Genomic DNA, 13,887 nt, shown 5'->3' on the forward strand with positions numbered 1-13,887 from the left:
GCTATATTAATCATACCAGAAATTCAGCATAAATGTATGTTTTCATCAAATGGCGGTCAATCATATTCAATCAGAGCACGCGTTTAGCGCCATATTTATGCACTGCTATTTGTCCGCGATAAATGCTCTTTTAGGAGCTTATGGTTTTAAGTGAGCTTTTTACATGCCTAATGGCACTTGACAGCTACAACACCCTAAGTTTTAACAAAGCATGCGATAAAACCGTTTGGAATGGCATTGCCATCTGGTTTTCAAGCCTCTATTAAAACTTTCATAAAACCTTATTGAAAGCCAGTCGGCTTTTATTTCCACCCGGTTTTATGTCCGTGACATAAAACCCTGTTGGTTTAAAAATGTTACTTGGGTTGTTTATACCCAAGTAACATTTTAAGCTTTATCAAAGCTGTCACAACCGCTATAAAACCTATCAGCCAAAACCAACATTAAAACCACCAAGTCGTAACAGCCTCCCCAGAACCCCGATAAACCTCACTTAAAACCCAAAAGGACCTCCGCAAAAGGTTGTTACGGCCTATTTATAAAACCCACATAGGAGTTCAAGGCTTTACAACGAAATCCTAACAACCTCCTTAAAGCCTTGATAAAGCCTTTGTTAAAACCTTGTTAGGAGTTAGGGAAAATGACATTTCATACGTCTTCATGCGTCTTATGACAAACAGATTTTATTCTGGCAAAAAAAATGAGTCTTCGTCTTGCCAAATGAAATTATGGAGATGGTTGTCAAAAATGGTGATGATGATATGATGGATATTTGAGGTAATTGAAATAATTTTAAACCTTATTTCTCGAAATTGATGGCTCAAATTCAGCTGCGGTTAAAATTTTATTGATGATTGTAGGGGAGATAGAGCCAAAAAAATCAACTCGCTTCATCAAAAATCATTATTTTGTAGTCATAGTTTTTAATGTTAAAAAATATTGTGTTGCAAATCTTTGCAAAAAATGTTCAAATTATGTTTGAACTTCTGTGGCTATGCTAACGATGTCACAAATTCATCATAATTGTGTGTTTTCATCAAATTTATGATTTTTAAATTTTTTTTTTTTGCCAAGATGGCGGTCGATCATATTCAATCAGAGCACGCGTTTAGCGCCATATTTATGCACTGCTTTTTGGCCGCGATAAATTCTCTATTAGGAGCTTATGGTTTTAAGTGAGCTTTTTGCATGCCTAATGGCACTTGACAGCTACAACACCCTTGGTTTTAACAAAGCATGCGATAAAACCGTTAAGCATGGCATTGCCATCTGGTTTTCAAGCCTCTATTAAAACTTTCATAAAACCTTATTGAAAGCCAGTCGGCTTTTATTTTCTCCCGGTTTTATGTCCGAGGCATAAAACCTTGTTAGAACCTATTAATTAGCTCTTGCTTGTTGGTTGCGGTGAATGCCCAAATAAAACTATTAAGCAATCAAGATGCTACAATAAAACCTTAATAAAACTTGGTGGTGGCTAGTTGGTTTAAAAATGTTACTTGGGTACTGCCGCTCGAAGCAAGTCCGTCCCATATGTATATTTGTCGATTTTGAGATAAACCCGGCAAAAGTCTTGTTTTAACATCTACTTCAAGCCTATTTAATAAAAAAGTCATGTTTGTTCAAGAAATTCCAAAATAAAAATGTCTTGTGTGCTGTCACATATGCAAAATAAAGGCAACTCAGTTCTTGGTTAGAAAAGGCTCACAAATCGATCAAATAAATGTGTATTTTTTTTTAAATAACCCACAGACTATGTCTCATAGAGCCTGTTGAACTTAAAAAAATACTTAAGTTGTTGATTTTTAATTAATTTTTATATATTTGGAAGCGTTAAACTTGATACGTATTCTGCCTTTTTTCCTCATGCAAAGGACAACCACGGTCAAAAAAGAAACTACATACCATTGTAACTATTATTTTTAAAAAGACAGTTCTGTTCCTTATTGAATGAAAACCCATGGTCCTGGGTCTGTATGAGGTTCCATTTCAAATGCAGATTGCGGTCAATTCAAGGGTCCATATGCTGAGACGTGTATTCAAATATCTCCTCTCTCTGCAGCAAAAGAAATGGACTGTCTCGTCGTCGGTTAAAGTTTCATACTCAGGAATTATACTAAAACTTAGATTAGCCTGAAACAAACATACTTTTATAAATTTAATTAAAAATGCTTCAAAAACTACCAAAAAAACAAACATTTGACAGGTAAATTTCTGTTGTAAATGTTTAAGCCTACCTTGATAACCTGACAGACTTGCCTTTATTGATGGACAAATAAAGTCAGGTCAGTCCCAGCACGAAAATTTACCAAATTAACCTATAAATTTTAACTTTTTCAAGTCAAAACTGGAGTAGGGGTATTATTTAAACCAATATTGAAATAATTGTTGAAAAAAATATTTAAAAATTGTTGATTAAAAATGTAAAAAAGGTGAAACATTTTTCGAGCTTCTCATGGCGTTATCGCAGCACTCACTTTTTACATATGGGACGGACTAGATTCGAGCGGCAGTATAGGACATTTTCAAAAACTCCAAAATTGTATCTTCACAAGGATTGGGCATAATAGGACAATAGACTATAATATAGTTCATATTATGAAGACTTTTATTGTCTGGAGAATCGATTTCCACCATTGGGTTTTGAAAATTTGGACTTGTAGGGATAACTTATTGCATGGATTTATGAGTTATTTACAAAAAATCTATTTTTTAAATAAAAGCTATTCCCATAAAACACAACTTTGTTACCCATCTGAACTCGGGTTACCAGAATGCTGATGCAAACCGGCTACCACAGCGGTATCAAAACATAGCTCACTAATAGGTCGTTAAAAAGCAAACACAAGCACTAATGCATCCTTGTGATAAGGAAAATGGTCCCCGAAAGCCCGATAGTTTACATTCTAGCTAGACTTTATTCAAATATTTCAGTCTGGACGATTTATGGGGTGCTATCAATTTCCGTTGCATTCCAGACAAAATGTTCATGTTTATAAAGTCTCCAACGTGGAGACAGTTCTGGAAACGGAAATCGATCAAACTTTTTCCTGTACAGGACTTTGATTGGCCAAACTCTATCTAGTTAATTTTCCCCGTTCATGGCGGAGTTTTTATCGTTTCCCATTTGTCATGCTTTTCGAACTCGCATGTTGCCGATCGGGTGAAACTGAATGATTTTGTTTATGCTTTTCAGTTACCGGTTCACTCGAAATAATGTTTGGTCGATAGGTTGTTATGCTTGAAAGTCATTCGTCTATTTGGACAGAAGTAGAACGTTTGTTCAGGGGCCTATCTCAACAGCAGCCAGGGTTGGGTGGAGTTTTGCAAATGGCATTGCAATGGTTTTCTGTATTTTAAGGGGATTTAGGGATGTTAAAAAATGTTACATTTCACATAATTTTGAAGACTTTTTTTGCATGTTTGTACAAAGCCTTTTAATGCATAAAAATTTTCAATCTAGTTAAGGGAAAAAACTAAACTGGTTTTAAAAATACTAAAACCGTCAAAACGTATGACCCAGATCTATGATAAAATACAAAACTCAACCAAACATAAGTCACACACGAAAATTCCAAACATGGAGAGAGAGGTACAGATGAAAGTTTGATTTGCTAGCTTTATGTGACATTTCGTATGACAAGGCAGAAATGAATTGCTAATTTGCAAGTCGGGCTTTTTTTATCTCGGAAACCCCATCGCCATGACAAGTGATTTGCTAAGACGAATTTAATGCCCATTAGTCTGACGTCTGCGATGGCAGCTCCTCCGAGACAAGTTTAGCTAAGCTTTTTTGTTGTTTCGTTTAGCTATCACCGTTGGCAGTATTTTAATCAACATGAATGGCCACGGCGATGAGCCAAACACCACAAATAACGCGAAACGTGACTTCACTATTGATTATTTTTTTCTCACTACCAACTTTTTTTGCTGCTGCTCTACTGGCGCGGCCCACATCGTCGTGCCGTGCCGTTGCCACAAGGCCTCAAAGGACATTAGCTCATCGTCATCCCCCTGTGGCCAGAGAGCCGGCGCGGTGGTCGGTCGGTCAACTGTAAGGCACCGCCAATGACCACGAGATTAGCATACTGAACCCGAAGGGTAGTAGGGATGTCGAAGAATTAAACAATAAACTTGATGTTTATTTTTAATCCCAAAATAAACACTTTTTGTGGGTTTTAAATTTGTCAGTAATTTTTGGATTTTTAATGAAAATTAACGATTTCTTATATCTTTTCTAACATAAATTCTTTCCATTTTCTTTTGACTAACATTTATTTATATTATGTGAAATCCAAGATGGCGGCAACTATTAGCTTAAAAGTTGGGTGTACCAAAACAAAATTCTGTTTTGTGATTTGTTTTTTAAACCCTCGCTGGTCTGAGTTTTTGAAAATAAAAATTAAATTGTTTTATAAGGCTTTGTCAATGTTTTAATACATGTTTTTAGTCAACTGTGGCTTTAAAACGCATCTGATATCTAATATCCCAGATTTTTTATGTCCCAGATCATGTTTTGGCACACAAAAGTGATCAGGAATTTATGAAAAACAGCAGATAGACAAAAGATAATGCTTGAAATATGTAGAATTGGCCTGAAACTGGCAATAAAATACAAAAACTAAACAAGATAAATACATATAAAAAATATCAGAAAAGAATAAAGAAAAACATAATACCCAAAATGGAGAGCCTCTAAAACAAAACCCAAATATATTTTACGCATCCACCTGAGCATCCCTACACCCCATGGGGCACCAATATCCTTGGCAACACGTTCCAAACAGGTTCTCCCCGTGCTTTACACGGCATCGAAGGAGTGTTTCCCCTAAATCACGTTAAAACGGTTATTTTTACCCTGCCACCACCTTGAACCCCTTTTCACCGTCAAAATAATGATCGATTAAAAAAATGTGCCCAATCACGTCACTTATGAACAACCCCATCTTCTATTTGATTGAAAATTACCGCACCTTTTGGAGCGGTTATTTTTTTGTCTTACGCGACCACAAACTTTTAATTTAATTAACCTCCTCATTTGCAACTATTTCCGGCTTCTCTTGTTTGTAGTGCTGTGTGTTTGTGGTTTTATGAGTTTTTTTTCGCTGCGGTTATTGCACTAATTTCGCTTTTTTTTGCTTCTGTCGCTATTTTGTTCGCGTTGTGACTTATTATGGGATTAATTAAGTTGATGTTTTTTTGCTGTTTTAGTTTTTTTCTCTTTCACGTGCAACTCCGTCGCCACCCACCTGTCAAATGGCTCATTTTTCTCTTACTTTTTTCTTTTCTTTCACTCCTCATTTTTTCCTCTGTTTCAATCTCCGATCTGATTTATTCCGTTCACTGCACTTACTTTACGCAAAATGCATCTCGTTTGGCAAACAAAGCACTTTTCTTGTGTTTTTTTCCCTTTTTTATCTCTTTGCTTTTTGGCGTCTGTCGTAAATTGTTATCTTGTTCGTCGTAATTATTCGTTTTACGTTGTTTTTCACTGTTTCGTTTGTTTTCTTTTGCGTTTTTCGTTTTTTCTCCTTTCGCGCGATTGTCGTTTGTTTTGCGTGCTTTTTAGCGCAACAGATTCCAAATTATCGGCCGCACCTGGTGGCAATAAGATAACTAACTTTAGCAATCTTTCTAATTGAACAAATTAGCACCGAAAAAATCGCGACCATAGTTCCAAGGCTTCGACACTTTGGCAACAAGGACTTGTTTACGGGACGTTACCTACGCAACGTGAACCGCGCGACTGAAAGCGCGACCCAAGAGAAGGCTCTCTCTCACCTGCCTGCCTGGTCAACAAACCAACCTGGCACACGAGAACGCGCGCAAACTTCTCCCCAGTGCCTTTCATTCATCCCTCGACGACCGCCGTTTGTAAATATCTACTCGGAACCAAGCAACCTGTGCTGAGGTGTACAGTGGGTGCACTTCTTATTAATTTTTTTATGTGTTTCTCTATCCATTTATCTTGTTTAGTTTATGTTTTATATTTTGGTAGATTTAAGCTTTTTGTCTATCTGATATTTTTTATAATTTTCCAATCACTTTTTTTCGATTATTTGATTGAATTAATTTTTTTTCAAAACTTAACCACGGTTAACCATAATGTGTTTTAACCAGGGTTGCGAAAGTAGCTCGTGCTCGCTCACGCTCACCGGAGCGTTTTGCGCTCACGTGAGCTGGTGAGCCAAAGTAGGTAGTTGTTTTTCCCTGTTGAAGCATCTGCCTGTTTGAAAAGAAGTTTCTAGAACTATCTCAGCTCAGGCAGCAAATATAAACAAGAAAGTGGTCGAACAAACAAAAGTAGGCACTGAAATGGATTTGATCAGGAACCGGAAATTTACGTTCTATTTAAAATCTACACATTTTTCGAACAAGGAACAAAAACCTAAATTCATAATGTAAACATTCATTGACGTGAAGAGATGCACTGTTTGTTCACATATCAAATCCATATTGGACCATATTGTATTGTTGTTATGTACAAAAAAAAATTGACAATTTATGTATATTTTATTTATTTTAAAAAAATCCTTTAAACAGTTACAATCATCCATGTGCTCAAAATCATATAATGAAAAATATTGACAATTTATTTGATTTGATTCAAAAGGGTTATTTCAACCCTTAGGAATTGTGAGGCTTATATTTAAAAATAGAACTGTTTCAAAAATGTTACCCTATTTTTTTAATGTTTGCCAAATAAAGACTAACCTTATAGAAATGATTAGCCTTTTCTTATCACTGAATCACTGAAAGATTTAATAAACGGAATTACTTTTTTTTTAATGATAGCTCATTCTGACCCGCAATCTGGAAATGTAGTCAAAACACTGATTAAGTACATAAAACAGTTTAATGTTATATTTTAATCAACCAAGCATTTAACATTGAATCGAACTTCCCAAAGCATAAATCCTCTTGAATCAATTCTTTGTTTTGTAAGTTTTTCAAGGGTTTACAGGCCCTTTTATTTAGGCGTCTATACCCCTCCGCCCACACCTCGCTGCTACAATAAGGCCTTTAAATTCTAAAATATTTATACATTCAACTGTATGTCTAAAAAATTATTTGACCCTTGCGAATCCAACCTTTTATTTAAAAACATGGTTGAGAAGAAAATAAGCTATTTCAATTCATATATCATAATATTTGTTCACAAAGTCATATTTCCACAGCCCTACTGTGCCTTAAAATCCATCTAGAATTAAAAAAACCTTTCTCAAAAGCGACACTCCAAAATGAGCGCTCCGTGTGCGAAATATGAGCGCGAGTGCGAGCGTGGAGCAAACGCGAGCTGAAAAAATCGGAGCAAACGTGGGCGGGCAAACGTGAGCTAGCTCGCGCAGCGCTCCTCCTCAGGAATTACACTTACAAACACTTTTACCTCAAAAGTTTTGAGGTAATTTGTCAATAGAAAGAATCAGGATTGGATTAGGACAAGGATTGGGATTAGGACAAAAAGATACAAAAAAAACTTAAATTTCTAATTTGAAGCCAAACTTTCAAAATTTGGAAGCAAAAAGTTTCAAAAAGTGCTTTATACATTATTACAGTTATACAGTCATCCCACATATTCGGAACACCCACAAATTCGGAACACTTTTGTGGTAATTTGTAAATAAAATGCAAAATGCAACTTTTCTGCCGACCCTGCTATTTTTAGGGCCTTTATTTGGACATTTTTTTGCTATTTCACTAGTAAAAGTAATACTTTTTAAACAAAAACTGTATTTCACGACTATTTTATCCAGAGCACCAAAACAATGCCTCCGAATTGCCTGTTCCATGATTGTGGGATGTTTTTGTGTCTCCCAAAATCGTGGAACACCTGAATTTAACTGATATTTTCACATACAAAGTTATCAGACCATGTATAAAACATTACAAAGCTTGAGTTTCATTGGTTTCAGTGTGTGAAGTCATTATTTTGTAAAAAAATATGTACTCCTGGAGAAAAAAAACGTTTGTTTACATCATAAGAAAAAAGTGTTCCGAATTTGTGGATTTCAAGGGTCAATGTTTTTCTTTGAAAACTTGATATAAAACATAAAAATGTACAACCGCTCTATACATCAATCGAAAGATCGCAAGAAAAGCTTTCACATGAAGGTAAAAGCAAATCATTATGTTGAATTATCGATTTTATATTATTTGTTGAGCATTGGCCGATCTGTAAAGTGTTCCGAATATCAGGGATGACTGTACTACCACACAAAAATTTGCAAAATATAAACGAATTTTTGATTTTTTTTTCCTAATGTCTTTTTCCGATCTGTGGTCCCAAAATTCAAAATTTGCTTAAATTCTAAAAGTGTCCTTTTTGATTTAAAATACAAAAACAAACGTTAAACAATTTATAACGAAATAATTACGAATCAATTGTACAGGTGTTTCAATGAAAATTTTAATGTTCAGCGAAAAATTATTTTTTCTCCCCTGATTTTTTTTTTGTGAATTTTAGAAGTGGGGAGGAACAAAAAACAAAAAAAAAAATCAATGACCTTATTTAGTAAAAAAATAATTCGCTGCTTGAGAGAACCAAAGTTTGTTTTTATATCTGTAGGAAAAAGGGTTCCGAGTTTTCAGTCAATCAGATGTATCTTTCGAAAGATCGCAAGAAAAGCTTTCAAATGATTGGAAAGACGAATCAATATGCTCAATTATCGTTTTCTATGATTTTTTAACATTGGCCGATCTGTTAACTGTTCCGAATATGAGAGATTACTCAGATTATTTTTCTCATAGCTTTTGCAAATTACTGTTAATAATGGATTTTTTTTAAACCTTCATATCTTTTAGCAACAGCCTCCAACACCCATAACGTATAACAAATATAATAATATAATCGATTTCACAATGACAAAATCCACCATGAAAAAACAGTTCTACAATCAAAGATAGATATTCCCCCTTTTAACACTGGAACGCCCAACGCATGGCCAACTTACACGGACGCCCAAGCCTCCCAAAAAAGTTGGAACGGTAACTTCAACACGCCCGTTCTCGGGCATAACTAAACCAATCGGGACGATTCTTGTTCCCAGTGATTTGTAAGAATGTGTAGATGATCCTAAAATTTTGCAGAACTTGATTTGAACAAATCTGTAATTTTTTAAACGACTGCCTCCGCGGAATTTTCAGCGATTTTTTTTTACACGCGAAAAAAAAAGTTGGAACGATGTTTTTGATCGCAAAAATTACAGATTTGAGCATGAGCATGAGCATGAGCATGAGCATGGTTGACTGCCAATGAGCTGCTACTCCGTTATTGACAGATCAGCTGAAGTTAAACAATGAATCAAAAATGATCAGTGGGAGCCAACCATCCGTTCACTGTTTAACCCCTGAAGACCCAGACTTTATTAGTCAATACCGGCGCCCTCCCAAGAAGCCTGCAGTTCAACAAAAGGGAGGAATGTTAGTCCGATAGTTGAAGTTGCAGACTCATCAAGCACACAGTTTTTCGCTATATACTTGTTGATACCGCTTGAGACCGTTGAATCCACAGCATCTCCTTCAAGCATCACGTGATTAATATTTTTTGGGTTAGTAGGATAAGGTATTGGCTTTTCGATGCCTCCCGAGCTACGATGCTATGGGGAGGACTTTCATAACAAACCCGTCGGCGAGCCTTCCGAGCAACGATGCTATGGGAAGGTCTTTCTAATTAGCACACCAAAACACTCGCGCACAGGTATTTAAATACTGAATAAATCTAATTTTTCATCACGATTACCCAGACGACATTGATGATATAGGAAGGACTTTTTTACAGTCATTTACAGTAATACTTAAACTTATTTTAATGCAACAATTCACACGACGTCGTGCCTCCCGATCAACGATGATGTAGGAAGGACTTGAGCAAGCCAACCAGAATGAAACACGAAATAAAATTCTCTTCTTTTCACACACAATGCCACATAATTGACCGCGCGTCACCACCCAACAAATTGAACTGATTTTCTTCTGCTTGTGGGCAAGCTAACCAGGATGAAACACGAAATAAAATTCTTTTCTTTTCACACACAATGCCACATAATTGACCGCGCGTCACCACCCAACAAATTGAACTCGCAAAAATTACAGATTTGATCAAATTAAGTTCTGCAAAGGTCTAGAATCATCTAGACATCCTAACGAATCACTGGAAAGAAGAATCATCTTGATTGGTTGAGTTATGCCCGAGAACCATTGGCGTTGGAATGTTAATTAGAAACTAAGCAACGATCATGTAGTCTAAGTATGTTTGACGAAATAAATAAATAAATAAAAAAAAAATACTCATATGGACTTTAAGTCTACGGTATTAACTTTTCGGCCAATCGCAGTTTTTTCTCATAGATTTACGCTTTTTATATAAGAAACTTTTTACAACGTTAACTTTTGCCCTGTAGCCCAAGTAGACGGCACTTTTAGGGCTCAATTTTTAAAATATTTAGATTCCTCGGGAAATTCCATGTAAGTTTGAAGTATTCAAGTCGAAAATTTGATTTTAAGAAAATAATTAAATAAAAAAAATTAAAAAAAGTGCATAAAATTACCAATCTTCTGACCCATAGGAGTATGAGTGTTGGAGACTGTTGAAAAAAGATATGCAGGTTTAAAAAAAATCATTTTTAACAGTAATTTGCAAAAGCTATGAGAAAAAGTCAAACCAATCTTACATCTAATAGCACATTTTAAAGTGCTTCAAAAGACCTTTCGAATGCAGCTAAGAGAGTTGGAATTGATCAAGTTTGGCGCAAATGGGAGCAATTTTATGATTTTTGGACCTCAAACTTCAATGCCCGTTTTACCCCACTTCCCTTTGTCGTAGAGGGTTCATCCAAATCGGAGCACCTCGATACGACCTGTTACACACTAGTGAAAAACTCGCTCTTAACGTGACTTTTTTTATATGTACTATTTTGTAAATTATATCTTGTGATGCTTACGAATGCAGGCCAAGGGTGCATGATACTGATGATATTCGTCGGTTGACACACCTAGGCGAGGAACATCCCGGAAGAGCCCAACTACATCCGTAGTGCTGTTTGGACAAAACAGCATGGCTCTGGTTCCTTGCAAGTGTCCTATTTTCTTACCTCCACGTTGGCTTGGTTTAGTCATCATGATGACAAGGTGTAACCTAGCTGGTGGCCTGTGGAAACGACTCGTAAACCTTTGACCAGCGAGGGTCAGAGTAGAGACGGCTAGAAGAAAGGGGCGCGACAATGTGGGAAAGGAAAGTAATTTGTGATTGTAGACGGTATTGTTTTGATTCGCAGTATGTTGAATCAACTGCTGTGGATGTACCTGAAACATCGCACAACGGGCCTGCCCTCAATACAATCTAAGCTTGTTAGTTACCTCTTTTTATGAACTATTGTTAATTTATATATCTACTTCAATAAAGACATGAATGCCACAAAAGTGGTAAAATGTCTATAATAAAAAAAAAAAAAAAAAAATATCTACTTCATAAATTACTATCTTCCTTTTACTATTGATTCTTTACATAGTATATTTCCTTCACTGTTCATTGTTTTGAAACTTCACCTTTTTCTTAAGCAAGTGAGGTTCGAGCCTTTACTCAATTTATGGAATGATTAAAGGATTAACACAAATATTACTATTGTACTTTTGAAAAACTTTCCTAAAATGCTTAGGACCAAAATATTGTGACACAGCACCGCGACAAAAGAAATAGCAACAGATAAACACGACTCAACAATAGGGGAGATTTCAGGAGAAAACAATACACAGTAAATAACAATTAGTTTTTGAATTCAAACTAAAAATAAAACAGTTTTTGCTTTAATGAAAGTTGATAGGCACACTATAAATGGTTAGGCGCTTATACACTTACATCAAACCCTACGTAATGTACCACGGGAGCGTTCTTTTATTACGTAACGCAAAATTTGGGATTTTTGACCCCCCTCCCCCCCCTTTGTAACAAATCGTAACAGATGAGCCATCCCCCCTACCCCCCCTGTAACGCGTAACGCAAGGTCTTTTTGCAAATTTTTATGAGTGCTTATATGAAAATTTTGCGTTACGTAACAGAATTTTTCAGCACACCCCCCCTCCCCCAATTTTCGTAACATTTCGTAACAGACACCGACACCCCCTCCCCCCCTAACTGCGTTACGTAATAAAAGAACGCTCCCCACCCCCGGTTAAAAGTTAAAATGCGTAACCGGAAAAGAAGGTGTGCATGCCTGGCACGAACACTCAAAGCGTGTTCTAGCGTGCTGCTCATACTGACTCAGAGCAAGGGTGAGATGTAGGTGTAGGGGCAGTGCGTGTTCGTCGGGAACCTAGTGCATAAGATCGGTCAAGGCCCGTTCTTACACTGAAAATTGCGAATTGCGAATTGCGAATATATCTTGTGATGCTTACGAATATTTACAAATTGAAAAAAGATGTTCACTTCTTCATAAGTTTTGACCACTGTGCAATGTGCGCAGCAGCCGCCTCCGCGTCTTTTTCTCAATAAGGCTCGGACCATAAACTGTGCAATAGAGAGTGAGCTTTTTCATATTAAGTCAGTTCTTTCCACAAACACACTCACTCAACTCACTGAGTCAACTTTTTTTATACTCAACTTACTCATTAATTACGTGACAGAGAGCTTAAGATGGAGGCATTGTGATGAGTCCTTTTTTATATATTTGATCATTTGAAACTTTTTTTTATATGTTCCATTTTTATCGCCTTTATAGACAAAGGGAAGTCAAGAGATTTGGAAAATTCAATCACAAATCACAGCAGTTCATAAACTTGCGATGCCACTTTTACACAGACCATTGACCACAACTCAACTCAACAAAACATCAATCCACCAACTGGTTCCGTTCTACACCGATTGCAAAGCGAATTGGAAATATTTATTTAGATATGCATGTGTATACAATATATCTTATCCCCTGGCTCAGCAGATTCCGCACAAGTGTCACGCTTAGTGGCTTGTTAAATCAGTGGTGAGTTTTTCGTGCTTGAAGTCAAAAAATATCCGCTAAGATTCACGAGTAAAATATATTTAGAAAAAATAATAGGTACTAGCCAGAACAAACTTGAAGAAAAATTTCTAATTTTGAAGAACGATGATACAAATCTATTACATCCTTAAAAGTGGGCGAATATCTCCACACTCTTCGGCAAAGAAGTAAGTTATACAATATTTAAAAAAAAATGGTTGGGATTCCAGCTAAGTACACCCTGTAATGCCCCCAAAAAAGACTTATCTTGTTGAATTATTAAGGTTTTTCTCAAAAATCATTACTAGTTCATTACTGTAGGGATTATGGGTTGCAGGATTGAATATGTATTAAATTATGATATGAGTATTTCCATAGACTAAATATATATAGATACGCCACTCCGCTGTTGGGGTTGGCGACGCTACCGCCACGCCAAAATTACACCTGGTGGCAATTCACAGGTACTAAGCTACCCTTTGGAAATGTTTGAAAAAAAAAATCCTCCCCAGTTTCAGTTCAATGCTCAGTGGGTATATCCAAGCAACTTTCGACTAGCAACTGCTGTTTCCAAGAAATGTCAAAACTCTCGTGACTTTGCAAATGTTTGATCATGTTAGAAAAAATCTAGTCCGTGAATTGATTAGGCAACGTCGAAACAGGTTGGCTCTTGTTAAATATATTTATAAGGCAGGTAAATGTAACAAAGGTAAATATAAAAATCCTTCATTAAAAAGCTACTTTTGTTTTTCACAGCCTCGTGATTTCCCGGAAAGATGACAATGGTGACGGTGAAAACAGAACTTCGATGGATTCGGAAGCAGTAAACCGGATGCTTCCACCTATGCCTGAACGGACATAAACCAGTACAGCGTTCTCGACAAGAGAAAATGCAAATCTCCATCATGGAAGCTTCTACTAC

General features: G+C 36.3%; 1 protein-coding gene across 3 annotated transcripts in view; it reads right to left on the reverse strand.

The window, feature by feature from the left end:
* LOC6037726 (probable WRKY transcription factor protein 1) overlaps window positions 1-12,800 on the reverse strand; it is a 115,053-nt gene extending 102,253 nt beyond the window's left edge. The window contains exon 1 of one of the 3 annotated variants that reach the window (XM_038257929.1): window positions 12,598-12,800. The gene's annotated coding sequence lies outside the window, so the exon portion shown is untranslated. Of the gene's footprint in view, window positions 1-5,246; window positions 5,752-12,597 lie in introns of those variants that run through there. The other 2 variants (XM_038257928.1, XM_038257927.1) reach the window with 2 other exon arrangements.
* Between the last annotated feature and the right edge of the window lie 1,087 nt (window positions 12,801-13,887).

Source organism: Culex quinquefasciatus, chromosome 2, assembly GCF_015732765.1.
Source record: "Culex quinquefasciatus strain JHB chromosome 2, VPISU_Cqui_1.0_pri_paternal, whole genome shotgun sequence".
Classification (NCBI taxonomy): Eukaryota; Metazoa; Arthropoda; class Insecta; order Diptera; family Culicidae; genus Culex; species Culex quinquefasciatus.